This window comes from Rana temporaria, chromosome 2 (genome assembly GCF_905171775.1).
Source record: "Rana temporaria chromosome 2, aRanTem1.1, whole genome shotgun sequence".
Classification (NCBI taxonomy): Eukaryota; Metazoa; Chordata; class Amphibia; order Anura; family Ranidae; genus Rana; species Rana temporaria.
This window is the reverse complement of record NC_053490.1, coordinates 70843229-70860800: the sequence shown is the minus strand read 5'-3', so window position 1 is coordinate 70860800 and position 17572 is coordinate 70843229.

The following is a 17572-nucleotide window of genomic DNA, read 5'->3' as shown; positions in this document are numbered from 1 at the left end:
TCATCTTCTAACTTCAGCTTGTTCAATTAAGCTTCAAAAAGAGGGGGGATAGGGGTGGGACTTTAAATGAGGCATATAGAGATACTACCATAGGCCTCCATCCCTGTTAATAGATCAAAAATGGGGGAGGTTGGGACTTTATATGAGATGCGATTTTAGCAATATGCAATTAAATATAAACATGGAAAAAATAATGTTACCATGTGGCCAAGCTCAAAGTTGTCAACCAAAAAGCACTAAACCAAATAAATCTGTCTAACTGATGTAAGTAAAAACAGAGGTTAAGTTGCAAGCATTTGCAAATACCTGGGAAGCCGCAGCGCCACGACACGGCACTCTGTATAGCTGCGGTCCTAACTATGAATTTAAGGTCTCCTGAAAGGGAGCCCAGGTGTGCTAATCAATAGGCAGAGGACAGGTGATATCCTAAAGCCCGCCCCTACCTATAGTTGGTGTGGCAAAAGAGAGCACTGGAAAACAAAAGGAAAAATAGGAGTGGAGCAAAAACCTTGCCCAACAAACCAATATACCACCAAAATAGAAGCAGACCAACTCAAACTGGGTCTGCCAGTAAAAAAATGACAATGTATAAATAAACTGATCGGTGGTAAATCTGTGCAGGCACTCCATTCCACTCCTTTTTCCATGTTTATATTTAATTGCATATTGCTAAAATCGCATCTCATATAAAGTCCCAACCTCCCCCATTTTTGTTCAATTAAGCTTTGCCAAAAAATACTGGAAGCTAATTGGTTTCTATACAGAGCTGCACAAAATGTTGAAGTTTTATTTAGGGCTGCAACTAACGATTATTTTCATAATCGATTAGTTGGCCGATTATTGTTTCGATTAATCGAATAATCGGTTAATAACCTTAAACATTTTTTTTACTGCGATTTGCATTTTTTTAACCCCATTATGTTACTGGCCGATTTAATCGATTATGAAAATGTTAATCGATTAATTTCATAATTGATATTCGTTGTCGATTAATCGATTAGTTGTTTCGGCCCTAGTTTTATTAAATAAACCCCACAGTCTGGAGGCTCATCAGCACTCATATTCAAGCTCTGATCAGCATCTTTCTACCTTCGCCATCTGCAGTAGTAAAGATTCTCATTTTTTCTCAGTGAGCAGTCCAGGATTGAGTTTGTATATTTGGCCACACATTGGTCTCTCACGTGTAGTTTGCCAAATCTACATTAGCAGAGTATGTGAACTAAACCATCAATGACCAATTTGCAGTATATTTTCAATAATTTCTCAGTGATTAGCCAACACTGTGCATATGTGATAACCCTCAACTTCCAGTCCTCAAACCATGTGCATAATCTCTTCAGTGCCCAGTCCTAGACATGTATGTTAACCCTTTAGCACCCAGTACCCAGCTCATGTAGTTTATCCCCCTTAGCACTCAGTACCCAATGCATGTAGCCTATTCTTCTGGTTATGTCTGCTGCATACAATGCTACAAAAAAGTATTTGCCCCCTTTCTGATTTTTTTTGCATATTTGTCACACTGAAATGTCACAAATCATCAAAATATTTTATTACTATACAAAGATAACCTGAGTGAATACAAAATGCAGTTTTAAAATGATGGTTTAATTTATTAAGGCAAAAAAGCTGTCCAAACCTGCTCGGCTTCATGTGAAAAAGTAATTGCCTCCGAGACCTAATAACAGTTGTGCCACCCTTGACAGCAACAACTGCAATCAAGCATTTGTGATCAGAGAAACAAAAGTGCAGTAAGCCATATTTTATTAAATAAATAAATAAAAGACAGTAAGGTGGCTACTCACAAAAGGAGAAATAGCACGGGCAATGAATAAGATGCAAGCCTGGAGTCACTGTAGTATCGTCATCTATGGGGATCCATATCCAGGGCAGCTGCATGCTGAAGATGTTTCACACACAAGGATCAGGAAACCAGAAGAGACGATGAGATGCGACGTGCGTTTCACTGTGGGGCGTGGCGTGCCGTTGTCGCACCGGAAGTGATGTGGAGGTCCAGGTCAGCCAATCGGATAACGCGTTTAGATGGATCTGACGAAACAGCTGACGCTGTGAAACGCGTTATCCGATTGGCTGGCCTGGACCTCCACGTCACTTCCGGTGCGACGACGGCACGCCGCGCCCCACAGTGGAACGCACGTCGCATCTCATCGTCTCTTCCGGTTTCCTGATCCTTGTGTGTGAAACATCTTCAGCATGCAGCTGCCCTGGATATGGATCCCCATAGATGACGATACTACAGTGACTCCAGGCTTGCATCTTATTCATTGCCCGTGCTATTTCTCCTTTTGTGAGTAGCCACCTTACGGTCTTTTTTTTTTTCCTTTTTATTTAATAAATGATGGCTTATTGCACTTAGATTGGCGCATCTTGCCTTTTGTTTCTCTGATTCCTTCAGAAGTCTGCTTCTGCTTCGGGTGCTGCCGCCAAGTGCCCTCTACAGCCACCATATATTGAAAACCAGGACTTTTTTGGACATTAGCCCTCATTTATCCATTTTTTTAGATGGACTTTATTTGATATTCTTCTACACCTCTTTTGTTATACTATTGTATTATATGCTTTATTAGATCGTGCGCCATATACCATTTTCTAAGCATTTGCGATAACTGGCAATGAGTCTTTCACATTTCTGTGGAGAAATTGTGGCTCACTCTTCTTTGCCAAATTGTTTTAATTTAGCCACACTGGAGGCTTTTCCAACACGGCCTGTGTAAGGTCATGATACAGCATCTTAATTGAATTTAAGCCCGTCTTTGACTAGGCCACGCCCAAACCTTACATTTTTTCTTTGTTTGAACCATTTGAAGGTGGACTTGCTGTTGTGTTTCAGATCATTGTCCTGCTGCCTAACCCAAATGCACTTGAGCTTGAGGTCACAAACTGATGACCGGACATCCTTTAGGATTTTCTGGTAGAGCTCAGAATTCATGGTTCCATCAATTATAATAAGTCGTCCAGGTCCTGAAGCTGCAAAGCAGCCCCAGACCATCACGCTACCACCACCATGTCTGACTGTTGGTATGATGTTTTTGTTATGAAATGCTGTATTAGTTTTATGCCAGATGTAACAGGACACACACCTTCCAAAAAGTAAAAATTTTGCCTTGTCAGTCCACAGAATATTTGCCTAAAAGACTTGTGGATAATCAAGATGTGTTTTGGTAAATGTGAGATGAGCCTTTGTTTTCTTTTTGGTCAGCAGTGGCTTTGGCCTTGGAACTCTCCCATGGATGCATTTTTTGCCCAGTCTCTTTCTTATTGTTGAATCCTGAACACTGATCTACCTGAGGCAAATGAGGCCTGCAGTTCTTTAGATGTTGTTCTGGGTTCTTTTATGACCACCTGGATGAGTTGTCGTCATGCTCTTGGAATGATTTTTGTAGGCCGGCCACTCCTGAGAAGGTTCACCACTATTCCAAGTTATCTCAATTTGTGGATAATGTCTCTCCCTGTGGTTCACTGGAGTTCCAAAGCCTTAGAAATGGCTTTGAACCCCTTCCTAGAACGATACAGGTTTGTTTTTAATCTGTTCTTGAATTGTTTTAGATTGTGACATAATGTGTGGCTTTTTGTGATTCCTTAATTCAACATGTCTGGCAGTAATCAGGCCTGGGTGTGGCAAGTGAAATTTAACTCAGCTTTGCAAAATATTGTGGTTAATCACAGAACAGCTTTTTTCCCCTTAATAAATTAAATAATAATAAAAAAAACTGCATCTTAGATTTACTCAGGTTATCTCTGGGTAATATTAAAATGTGTTTGATGATCTAAATCATTTAAGTGTGAGACATATGCAAAAAAAAAAATCAGGAAGGGGGCAAATAATTTTTCACAGCACAGTATATGAAATCATCTCCTAGCTAACTGTACCCAGCACATGTACAATTTACCCCCCAGAAAACAGTCTCCAGCATATGTATAATAATCCCCTTTGGCATGTTTTATTTAGAAATTAACATTAGAGTGTATTATCTGAGAGACAATAGCCAAAAATAATTTAAGTGACACGATATAACCAAAGCACCGGAATAGGCTACAAACTTTGTGGCACAATGTAGGATTTTTGCTGCAGCAAACATGATATATATTATAAGCTGAGATCAAACAATTGAAACATTGTACAGTATTTTTAGAGTGCCAAATTAGGCTACAAACTTTGAGGCACAAAGCAGTATTTAAGACAAAACCAGAGAATATTGTTAGACAGGTTAATTTGATTGGTAAGCAGACTGGTTGGTGAGTTTTCATGTACTCCTTCATGTGAAGGCCAGTTAAAGGGGAGCAGGGGCTATATTGTTTGTTACTTATGTAACTTTGATGAGGGGACAAACTGGACAGCATTGCTGCCATTGTGCTATATGCTGGGTGTTTAGTGTGCCCCTGTGCCTTTAAGGAGGATTTGGCTACCTCCAGGCCACCTGCCCCCTATCTATCCATAAAAAGCATTTGCTTCCACTCTGGAGACTCACAAAAGTGTACAGGAGTTAGGACTGCAGGTAATAGAGGGTGCAGTGAAGAGGCCCTGCAGTTTACGCAGGCATTTGCAAATGTGTGCTAACTAAACCCGTTTTTAGACAGGATAATTAGATTGGTAAGCAGACTGATTGGTGAGTTGAGCTTGGAATTTCTCTGGTTTTGTCTTGCATGCATTGCCCTTCCATGTGCTCCTTGCTGTGGGGCCAGTTATAGGTGGGGGCAGGGGCCATTTTGTTTCTTACAAAGCAGTATTTAACCTGAGCAAACATTACGTTCTGACTTCACCGTGTCAAGTGATCAGACCCGGAAGATACGGGCTGCACGTTCGAGGAGCCGGCCGGCTTGTGTTTTTGATGCTTTTATATCTACAGCTTGATGTAAGTGTACATCTTTTTATCTTATAATAAATCTTGAGGATTTTACGCTATGCGAGTTCCTTCTTTTTCCTTCTCCCGCATTAGTACACTGGTTTGAGGCAATTCAATACTGTGACTGACCCTCTCTGGAGACACGCTTCAAGGATATGATCATTATATGCTGTCTATGATCTCCTGTAATTAAGAGATCATAGAGTTCCGGTAAGAGTCAGTGTGCGACTGAGGTGGAGGTGCTTCTATCATCACTCTTTCCAGGAAATTGGGGAATATATACACTTTAATGTGGACTTTATGGTTTAATTCACAGTTTGTCACTTATTTAATATTTTCTTTGTACTATTTGCGCTGGTTTCAGTGCATATATTTATACGCACATTAGCGCAACTTTTTTCTTTGTACACTGTTAACCATGTATGACAGTTGGTAAACTGTGGTCTAAAAGCATTTGAACTTTGGTCAGTCCAATCAGATGTGCTGAAACAAGCCATCAGTGCAGAATTCTCAAAAACAAAGCAATGAATAGGCTGGAACAGCAAAGTAGATCCTCAAGCAAAGCAACAAGCAACAAGTAAAGCCCTGTACACACGGCCGGGAATCCCGTCAGGAAAAAAAACATCTTTTTTTCTGATGGGATTCCTGGCAAGCTTGCCTTGCAAAGCTGTGCATACAGACGGGCACTCAAAAGAACCGCCGTTCTTTTGAATGGCAAGAACGCGGTGACGTCATCGACTACGACAAGCCGGCGCTCATCGCATTTGATGCGGTCACCGCCATCTTGCTCCACCCCACACTAGCCTTGTATGCTACCACACATGCGTTGAAGTCTTATCGAGCATGTGAGGGTTTACCTCAGACGGGTAAGCATACAGACGACCAGTTTTCTCGGCAGGAAACACTCTGCCGGGAATCCTGATGGAAAAATAGAGAGCAGGTTCTCTATTTTTCCCGGGCAGTTTTCCTGTCGGGAAAACTGCTAGGGAGCATACACACGGCCGGGATTCCCGGTCAAATGCTCTCCTGGCAGTTTTCCTGCCGGGCAAAACGGTTGTGTGTACAAGGCTAAAGAGTTTCAGATTAATTTCTCCAGCCAGCTCTTATCCACAGTAGCCCAGATCTGGTTCCAGGTCTCTGGCGAGACAGTAGCACCAAGATCAGGTTCCCATTTTGGCACAGAGAGAGGATTTGGATTTTTTTTTTTTTTTTTAAACTTTAATTAGGAAAAAAAATAAAGACAGTCTCTTAGGTATTTTTATTTTGCAGACAAAAAAAAACGAGTGAGAAAATATTTTAAAAAGAGGAAAACCAATGAAGATAAGAAATACGGTTTTATTGCTACAAGCTAGGCTGCGTTTCTTTACATTTATCTCTGAAAATGTCCTGAAATGTGGAGCTGCACATAAAGAGTCATTCATGTCTCATGCAGGTATGTCATCAGAATCCATTATATCCTTTATTGCTCTTTAGTGCAGAGTCACAAGGCATTTCTGTAGTGCTCTACAAAAGTCCAAATGGAAGAGCGCAGTAAAATGAAAATAAGACCTACTTTATAAATGAGTGTCCATTCACAACAAGATGTTAGAGGATCTATTCGTGTCCCCATAACTAATTACAGGCTTTAGCTTTATAAATAGCCAGTAAAGTGGGTTCCCATTTCTATAATGCTTTTCAGAGATATACTCATACACTAATGCATTGTTTTGACATATACCAAACTGTTAATGCAGTGTTTGCATTTGGTCCTGCTCTTTACAGCTTGACTTAACAAGAGCATGGATGGACTGTAGACTTATTAACTATAATAGAAGTAATTATTTCAAGCTTTTACTTGGCCAATGTCGTGTCTAGTCCAAATGTAATATTAGATAGATGAGTAAGTGGACAAGTAAGTCTTACAAACATGTTTTTACAGGCTAAAAGAATGTCTTTTTAAAAGGTACAAGTTGGTTAAAATTGACTAAATTAATGATTCATACAGCTTGTCATGCAGTACAGGCAACTCTAAAAGGAAATTATTTCCTGATACTTATATCTGAAAATCGACTGGGGGGGTCACTGGTCCAAGGGGAGGAAATGAGTGTGAGGACCCACTGTGAAATCGAATCAAACCAGCAAAGCTGTGGCAAAGCTGAACAGAAAGCTATAATTGTTCTATTTTTATCAAGGGTTAGGTGAAGGCAGTGCCATTTATCTGAAGGGGAACAAAAACAACCTGCCTACTGATGTCCCCTCTGAAAACAGATGGGTGACGAACATCTACATTTTGTTCTGTCAATGTACCATAGCATAATTTTATATTGATATTGTTCGATAAGTGCAATAAAATAGCTGTTGATCCTACCAGAAATTATGTGAGCTCATAACTTCCTATACACTCTGCAGGCTGCCATCAGTAAGCATAGTCCCAGTTATCTAATTTTTAATTTTTTTTGAGCACACAATGCTGTGCCTAAAAACAAAACACTGAAGTGAACCAAAAAAAGATGATCAGCTAAAGCCAACCAATTAGTATTGTGTGGTAGGCTCTCCCAAAAAGAGTCTCCCCAGGTAGTGGTGGCTGGTGCTCAAATTTTTTAGGTGGGGGGGGGGGGGGCAAAAACAAACTGAAAAAAAAAAACATCAATTGCAGCCACTGTGCCCATCAAACACAGCCACTGTGCCCATCAATTGCCGCCAGTTTGCTCCATCAAATGCCACCAGTTTTCCCCCCTTAAATACAGCCAGTTTGCCCCCTCAAATGCAGCCAGTTTCCCTCCCTCAAATTATGCCAGTTTGCCCCCTAAAATGCAACCAGTTGGTCCAGTTTACCCCCTCGCCTCAAATACAGCCAGTTTGCCCCTCAAATACAGCCAGCTTGCCCCCCGCCTCAAATACAGCCAGTTTTCCCCCTCAAATGCAGCCAGTTTCCCCCCCCCCCCCGCATGGCACTTACCTTTGATTGGACCCCGGGCAAACATTTTCTTGCCCCCCCCCCCCCATGCAATTTCGCTCTCCATCTGCTCTGAGACATACAATAAATAGCAGCTAGACTCAAAATCAGTTTACTGAATCAGATCAGGCAGCAATTGCGATTGGTTGCCAGAGGTATCATTACTGCTCACTGACTGGCTGCTATAGGTTTCAGCACACATTATGGCTCACTGATTATTTGCTAGAGGTTACAGCACATGACTTCTTCTTGTTGATTGGTTGCTAGAGATTACTGTACATCAATACTGCTCACTGATTGGTTGCTAGAGGTTACTGGACATCCTTACCACTCACTAATTGGTTGATAGAGGTTACTGGACATCCTTACCACTCACTAATTGGTTGCTAGAGGTTACTGCCAGTCTGTGGATATTTACATATTAATGCCACCGCTATTTACATATCAATGCTGCTGTTCCGTGGCTATTTGCATATTAATGCTGTCTCTATTTACATATCAATGCAGGTTATTTACATGAAAACACAGGGTTTGCAGGTGAGTCATCTGTACACGGCAATAGGGCAGAGCTGGGAACACTGAGATATCGGGACAGCACGGGACTAAAACTTCAAGGAACAAGGGAATTTAAACTGGGGTAGTTGGCAGCTATGAGGCAGCTGATTTGTGCCCCACAACAATGATGGGCCCAGGGCAGCTGGCCCTTTTTCCCTGCCTTAAAGACAACCCTTGCTAGGCTTTGTGGCCTGGTAACAAAAATGTGGCCATGTGCCCTTTCTCCCAATCCCATAATGACATTCCCAAGGGAAGCAATCAACGCTGTGGGCTCTTTGCTTTCCCAGCCCCTGTCCAGACCAGGTAGCACTACTACTAGACAATGATAAAAGTAGATACTACACTCAATTATAGCCAAGAGACAGAGAAGTGACTGTTACCAGTTATCCCTGACGATTACAAAAACACCCCCTCCATTTTATAAGAAAAGGAGTGGAGTGTTCAGTAGTGCTGTCATAGGGTCACAATGCTATCGTGAGTTAGTCAGTGTTGTCACCCTGGAACAGGAAGTGCATTACCAGCAGAACAGGTGAAGAAAAAGTATACGCATCCTCACCCCCTCTGGTGCCACATTTCAGGGTGGAGGGGAAAAGGGAACCTGTTTTTGACAGTTCCCATTCCCCACTTCCGGAGACAGAGCCATGGCCGATCTCTCTAAAGTTCGGCCCCCTCCTCCTTTCCCCCCACTGCCGGGCCAATTAAAAAGTGCAGCACGCTTTGCGCATGCACATTAGGGAACCAGCTGTGAAGCTATAAGGCTTTATTGCTGGGTTCCCTTACCAAGAATGGCGACTTCAGCACCCGGGAGTCGATCCGAAGATCAGCTGGGGTGCCGACATCGTGGGCTCACTGGATAGGTAAGTGCCCTAATACAGTATTTGTAGCTTCTGACTTTTAATTATTTTCACCCAGGCTGGACCTCCTCTTTAAGCTGGGTATATCTTAGCAGAATTGCAAATGAAAACTTGTATAACAATTCTTAGGAAAATTTGTACAAAAATTCTCAGAACATTTGAATGTCATTCAAAAGATTTAACTTGATTTTAACATTTAATTTTTGAATCAATAGACTTTACTAAATTAAAACCACATACACTGTTCTGAATTCACACATTTGAGAAAAATTTGACATACCGCTCCTTAGAATTTTGTCATCTCTGCCGATGAAAATGAATGTCAATTTGACCCCACTAACGATACGAAAAACAAACAAATGTTCTGACAAGGAAAAATGTCAAACTAAATTCTACTAGTGTATAGCCAGCTTAAAATTCATCCAGTTCCTGCTGAACCAGATTAATTTGATCAGTGTATGGCCAGCTTTAGTCCATTCAACCTACTTCCTCTAAGCCCAGGTCAACCTGGGCCCGCACCAGCCTATGACTGAACAGTAAGGCCCCGTACACACGACCAGATCTATCCGCTGGGATTGATCCGCAGATCAGTTCCAGCAGATAGATCCGGTCCTGTGTACGGCCTAGCGGACATTTCCCAGCGGATAAAAATCCAGCCGACGGATTCCCAGCGGATAAAAATTTCTTAGCATGCTAAGAAATCTATCCGCTGGAATCCAGTCCAGCGGACTGATCCGGTCGTCTGTACAGGCTCACCGGATCAGTCCGTCCGCTCCCATCCCTCGCATGCGTCTTAATGATTCAACGCATGCGTGGAAGTATTTACCTTCCAGGGTCGCGCACGTCGCCGCGTCAATCTTCGCGGCGACGGCGCAGCCACGTCACCGCGGATGTATTCCGCGGGGATTTCGATCTGATGGTGTGTACAGCCATCAGATCCAAATCCGCCAGAGGATTTATCCGCTGGAAACGGTCCAGCGGACCGTTTCCAGCGGATATCCGCATGTCTGTACGAGGCCTAAAAGGAGAGGCAGCGCAGTGTCACATACCTGAGAGGAGACTGAAATGACAAGGTCAGCCTCTCTTGTATCTCCAGCCCAGACTCCACTGGAAGTGAAACAGAAGGTACAGAGGGACAGGAGAACACGAGTGCCAGCAGATGTTGATGGGAGAACTTGCAGCAGAAGATACGGTCTCAAGGAGACTGGTGAACCAATGGGACAGGAGCAGTAGCAATGTTCAGTAGTCTAGCTCAGGTTAAAGGGGCACTCCGCTGGCGATGATGGTTCGGGACATATGGCTTGTCAGAGCTCTCAGCAGCTTTGAGGCAGGAACACTCAGCAGTGCACAGAGTTGGTACAGTGGACAGCTAGGCAGGTCATCTGCCGATACGGTTCCTCCTATCGATTCGGTTCCCCTCTTGACAGCGCAGGCACAATCCGAGCCAACGAAAATCACCGAACCTGAGCAGCTGTAGCAAGAGGTCCAGGGCGACGTGGAATTTTCTGTAAGTGGCCAGTCGGCCTCACGTCCTCGCTGCGCTCGCTCGGCCTCCTGGCTCTTTTTTTAACATCCTCCAATCCACTGGGATGTTAAGGAACAAGCCTGGATGCTGCCCGAGGTTCAGAGATTTCCGTGGGCTTCGTCTGCGCCTGCGCAGTGAAGCAGGAAACCATATTGATAGGGGAACTAGATCGACAAGACACCGGCATTTGAATAGGACAGGAAGCCAAGATCAGAGACAGATATGTAATCACAGGAATAGCCAGGATCATCAACAGGTGAGCAGCGAGGTACCAAACCATAAGCAAAGCCGCAGCCACATTCTTGCATGCACACACGTGCCTGGTAACCATTCTGTGGGAAATACAGTGCACATTCGTATATCTATGAACCAGATGTCTCACAGGGATTTCCTGACACACAGTAACATGCACAAATTCGGAATATTGCTGCACTCCTTGGTATCTTGAAGCATTAACCACTTAAGCCCCGGACCAAAATGCTGCCTAAAGACCCAAGGGGTTTTTACAGTTCGGGACTGCGTCGCTTTAACAGACAATTGTGCGGTCGTGCGACGTGGCTCCCAAACAAAATTGGCATCTTTTTTTCCCCACAAATAGAGCTTTCTTTTGGTGGTATTTGATCACCTCTGCAGTTTTTATTTTTTGCGCTATAAACAAAAATAGAGCGACAATTTTGAAAAAAATGCAATATTTTTTACTTTTTGCTATAATAAATATCCCCCAAAAACATATATAACATTTTTTTTTTCCTCAGTTTAGGCCGATACGTATTCTTCTACCTATTTTTGGTAAAAAAAAATCGCAATAATTGTTTATCGGTTGGTTTGCGCAAAATTTATAGTGTTTACAAAATAGGGGATAGTTTTTTTGCATTTTTATTTATTTTTATTTTTTTACTACTAATGGTGGCGATCAGCGATTTTTTTCGTGACTGCGACATTATGGCGGACACTTCGGACAATTTTGACACATTTTTGGGACAATTGTCATTTTCACAGCAAAAAATGCATTTAAATTGCATTCTTTATTGTGAAAATGACAGTTGCAGTTTGGGAGTTAAACACAGGGGGCGCTGTAACATTTAGGGATCACTGTGTATGTGTTTACTAGTGTAGGGGGGTGTGGCTGTAGGAATGACGTCATCGATCGTGTCTTCCCTATAAAGGGAATGACGCGATCGATGCGCCGACACAGTGAAGCACGGGGAAGCCGTGATTACACACGGCTCTCCCCGTTCTTCAGCTCCGGGGAGCGATCGCGACGGAGCGGCTATAAACGAATAGCCGCGCCGTCGTCCCGGATCACTCCTGAAGCCACGGGGACCGCCGCATGTACGGGGGGGGTCCCGATCGGACCCCCGACCCACGTCAAGCAGAGGACGTATATATACGTGGATGTGCCTGCCTGTGCCATTCTGCTGACGTATATGTACATGAGGCGGTCCTTAAGTGGTTAAAATGACATCACAGGTATGACAGGAACATTAAGAGGTGATGCCAGATTTTTGCATGTTACTGAATCTCAGACAAGCTGTGCAGCACCCATGGTTCCAGTTCACAACATGTGAAAGTTGTAAACTTCACCTAAAGCGACAATACTTTGACTATACAGAGGCAGCACCGTGATGAGCTCACTCCGCTTTCTCTATCAGCATGTTTCTTGTAAGCACATAACATGATTGGCTATTGGCACTGCTTCCTTCTCTCACACTCAAGCTCTGCTGTACAGGGATTACAAGAGGCAGATGCAAGATCAAATTCAGGTGCTTACATATGAATGCTGTAATAATGATTACCAGTGGCGTCTCCAGCTTTCATATTTAGGGGGGGCACATGGGGGGACAGGGACAAAAGTAGGGGGGCCAACTATAAAATGCAAATATATATATATATATATATATATATATATATATATATATATCCTGGGGCCCTTTACTACGATCCCACTATGGGCCCTTTCACATGTTCTGCAGTGAGCTCCCTTCCTACTATACTGGGGCCCCCCAGGATGGCAGAAAACAAGAGATATATGTCACCAGCACACCAAGAAAATATAAGGGTCCAAAGCAGTGGGAGAACTATCATTGTTGCAAAGGTTGTCTTGCCACCGGGCCCTGGTGTTCTGCCACTCTAGGGTTCCCCAGCTGTCCTGTGCCTGCTATTTACAGAGCTGGTCTGGCGTCTGTCTCCTTGGCAGCGGCGGCAGTCTATTAGGACCTAGTGCTGGTGACATTATGGGTGCATGCAGGGGAAGGCTGGCACTATTGGTTATAGAGAGCCGGACCCCCAGCTGGTCACCTAGCAGCAGTAATGCTGTATAACCTTCTCTGTTGACATGCTGATCGGCATGTGATCCAGGTGATGCTCCCAGTCAGATCTAATAAACACAGTATTTATTAGCATCAAGAGTACAACCACATAAATATAATCAACCGATCAGCAGCCATGTGGGCTCTATGCCTGTAAAGTGTGGGCTTTGATCAATAAAATCACTGATATTTATGACTAGGATTTGACTAAGAGCATCACCTGGATTGCATCCCGATCAGCATGTCAGAGAAGGGTCCACTGCTGCTAAGCAACCTGCAGGGAGCTCAACTGTCTACAACCAATAGAGATGGGCTCGGGTGTGTTTGAAATCCCACATGCCCGATCCCGCCAGGAAGCCGACACTCCACAGTGCTAATCAATGTATGGGCTGCCTAAGAGCTAAGACCAGCCATAGACAGTTTAAATCTCAGCTGGTTCAGCAGAAACTGGCTGAGATTTGAACCATTAATGAGCAGATTCTCTTATAATTATCACTAGTGGTTGCTGTATAGCCACTGGTGATAATCACTGTTTGTTGGGAGAATATAATTGCTGGGCAGGAGGGATATTCCCCTGTCACCACTGTCTGTTGATGGGGGAATCATGCAAGTTTCTTTCCTGCAATCTGTGGATGCAGGAAATAAATTTGCACCGTATATTATCTGCCTAACTGAAAGTGAAAGTAAATTGTGAATGTTTTGAAAGAACAGAAGAGGGGGAGGGAGACAGATCGGGGGGGGACAGAAGGGATGGAGATAATGTAGTTCAGTGATTACAGTGTACTGCAGTCTGCAGTGCACACACTTAAACACGGCCCAGGCTAGAATATCTGGTTGTGTGAGCGCTCGCATTATGCAGTGTCGGCGAGCACAGGTAGGGGGAGGAATTCCCCGCAGAGCTTATTTTTTGGGGGGGGCACAAGGTGGGGCACAGCATGATGTTGGGGGGGTCAGGGCCCCCTCTGGCCCCCCCCTAGGGACGCCTCTGATGATTACAGAGCTGCATCCATTTGTGTATATCTTTCTAGAGCTATAACATTTCTAAGGATTTCATTTGGAAGGGACTGCATGTTTAATCACTCAAAAATCTGTCAAAAAATAGGGCATAAAACACTTCTACTAATTAGGTCACTCAGCTATTCTCCATGAAATCACTATAATAAGGCCACTGAATATTGCCCATGAAGTTTTTTCTATTACAATGTGTTTTAAAGCACTTAATTGATCTCTTGATTGCATGTGTAATTAGAGCCCAGCTGTTTCCAAACTGCTGCCCACAAGCCCTGCTGCCCACAAGCCGGACGTGGCCCTTTGCTTGTCTTTAACCAGCCCTTCAAGCATTATGCATTCCAATGCTATGAGGCATTCCTCTGACAGAGCACCAACAGTGGGATATTAATCCTGTCACTGGCCAATGATAGGGCATTATTCTTCCAAAGTATAACAATGATAAGGCATTATTCCTCCAATGTATACCAATTATAGGGCACTTTTCCTCCAAAGTATACCAATGATAGGGCATTATTCCTCCAATGTATACCAATTATAGGGCACTATTCCTCCAAAGTATACCAATGATAGGACATTATTCCTCCAATGTATACCAATGATAGGGCATTATTCCTCCAATGTATACCAATGATAGGGCGCTATTCCTCCATCTAAAAGCAATGATGGGGCACTATTCCTCCGACCAATACAAATTATGAGGCACTACTTCTCCAGCTAATATCAATCATACCTTCCCCTATTGACCCCCTAAAGTCTGAAGGCCCTTCATTTAGAAAGTTTGAATACCCCTTTTCTAACCTAAAAGAAATGTACCAACTGCTGCAGAGGAAGACAGAGTTCTACCTCTTTTAGATATGTGAATGGGCCTATCTTTTTCATTGTCACTAATTCAGTACCTGACACAACAGCAAGGAAATAATAGCCTATGGATGCTAAAAGATGTTTTGAAAGACTATCCACAGCAATCAATGGTTTACCGGCTAACCTTTAAATGCAGAATACATAAAAAGACTTCAGAAAAAGTAGTTGTCCTTAAATGCTTTTTTAAATGTGCATGTGAAAGCCATTTTCTTAAAGGAAATGATCTTATCAGCGTGTGCTAGCATTCTAAGAATCTCCACACAATTTGCAATCATATATTTTAGGAGACAGCTGTATTTCCTAATTGCATACACAGGCTTTGATCCCTAATTGCGCTTAGCTGATCCATATCTTGCTGCAAGCCTACCAGAGTCTGCATTAAAATATTCGATTTCTAATGACTAATGCCTAGTCAAAATAAATCCACAGCAACTCAAAAAAATACATAATCACTAAACCAGCTGAAGAAAAACCCACTAAATCACTGCCATCCTCAAATACACCCCATACTCGAAAGATCCATCTCAAGGAGGACCTTCAAAATGCATTGCCACCTCTAGTTTTTACATGTAGTCACTCCACGAGGGTGCATGGAAAGGTAGACAATGCTCCTTTCCATTTTACTGAGTGGGTCCTTTGACGCTTGCACTGGCACTGGCACCAGGGCTTACCAGCTCCTGCTACACACAGGAAATACTGGTCCCCATGCTTTCCCTTCATATATACTCCTGTGGGATATACACGGCCTACACTGTAATGCCACGTACAGACGATTAAAAATTCCAACAACAAAACCGTGAATTTTTTCCCCACGGATGTTGGCTCAAACTTGTCTTGTATACACACAGTGGCACAAATGTTGTCGGAAATTCCAAACGCCAAGAACGCGGTGACGTACAAGACGTACAATGGCACTATTAAAGGGAAGTTTAATAGTCGTGTTAGTAGAAGTTTGGTGAGAGACGATTTGCGCTTTTCAGCCTCGTGCTTTTCAGTCCGTTACAGCGTGATGAATGTGCCATCTCCATTACGAATGCTAGTTTTACCAGACCAAGCGCTTCCGTCTCGTACTTGATTCAGAGCATGCGTGGAATTTTGTGCATCGGAATTGTTCACACACAAATGGAATTTATGAGAACGTATTTTGTTGTCGAAAAATTAAAAACCAGCTCTCCAATTTTTGTAGCCGGAAATACACACGGTCAGAATTTCCGACAACAAGCTCCCATCGATTTGTTGTCGGAAATTAGTGTGCTATTGATTTTATGGAAATACAGTAGATACATGCTTTTCATTTGAATCCTGTGCCCTTGTCTCCTTCATATTCTGCATTAGTTCTGTTTACCCTGAATAAAGTGCAAGGAGCAGCAAGATCAAATCCAGCTTCATGTATGGACCTTGCCTATTAATGGACGTTATTTTACTTTTCATCTTGGATCATATGGGATAGGGTTTCTTTTGTGTGTGTGTGCTTGTGTTAGTTTTTAACAGAGATGTTTTATTGAGACAAAAAAATCAGGGTTACATAGACACATGTATACAAAAGCACAGTATTACACAAACATCAGGGGGAGTTTGTAGGGCTCATAGCGAGTCCAAGTCCCTAGCCACTGCACATTGTCAGGGTGAAAAACAGGATGTCCAAATCCCCACCCGTACCATAAGAAACGTATCGGGGTCCTCAACAATGCCCGCCCCCCTCTGAGGATCATACAGGAAGGGGGAGAGCAGTAGACCAGAGAGCGCAGAGAGGGGGGGCTGGGGGGGGGAAGGGTGAGGGGGGAGAAGGCAATAAGGAGCAGCTTTAATTATACATGAATAGTTCAGCAGCCGAACCTGGAACCACCTCTAGCCCCTGGCATCGATCCACACGAACCACACTTTGTCAAACTTCGCCGGGCACTGTCTACTCTCATACGTGATCCTGTACAGCGGGAGCACTTTATTGATAGACAGGGTCCAAGAGTCTACCGTAGGCGGATCTGCCGCCTTCCATTTGAGGAGGATTTCCCTCCTGGCATAGAAGAGGGAGAAAGTAAGAAATAGCTTGGAGTATCTGTCCCCCTCCACCTCCTCCAAATGGCTCAGGAGGAGAAGTAGGGGCTCCACCGGGATCTGCAGCCCAGACACGGAGCTCAGGACCCCGGCAACCCGGCCCCAGTAGGGCTGGATCCTGGGGCAGGACCACACCATGTGCCAAAACGAGCCCTCGTGGATCCCACAGCGCGGGCAAAGGGGGTCTCGCTGGGGGAAGATACGGGCCAGCCTTTGAGGGGTGTAGTAGGCCCTGTGTAAAAATTTGATCTGGATGAACCTGTCTCTAGCTGCTATAAGTGACGGGATGAACACGGAGACACATTCCTCCCACTTTTCGTCATCCAGGTCAGGTATATCAGCCTTCCATTTTTCAAGTGTGCGGGTCGACCCAGTGTCATACGCTACCGTCAGATAAAGATAAAGGGTAGATAACGGGCGCCCCATGGAACGTGAAGTCAAGAGTCGCTCGATCGAGTCCGATTGGAGTGTGAGTCTGTCCGGGAATTGGGCTCCGTATGCGTGCCTAAGCTGCCAGTACCGGAAAGTCCACTGCGGCGGTATCGAGTACCGGTTTCTTAGCTCCTGAAAAGTCATGAGAGTGCCATCGGATACAATATGTTTAA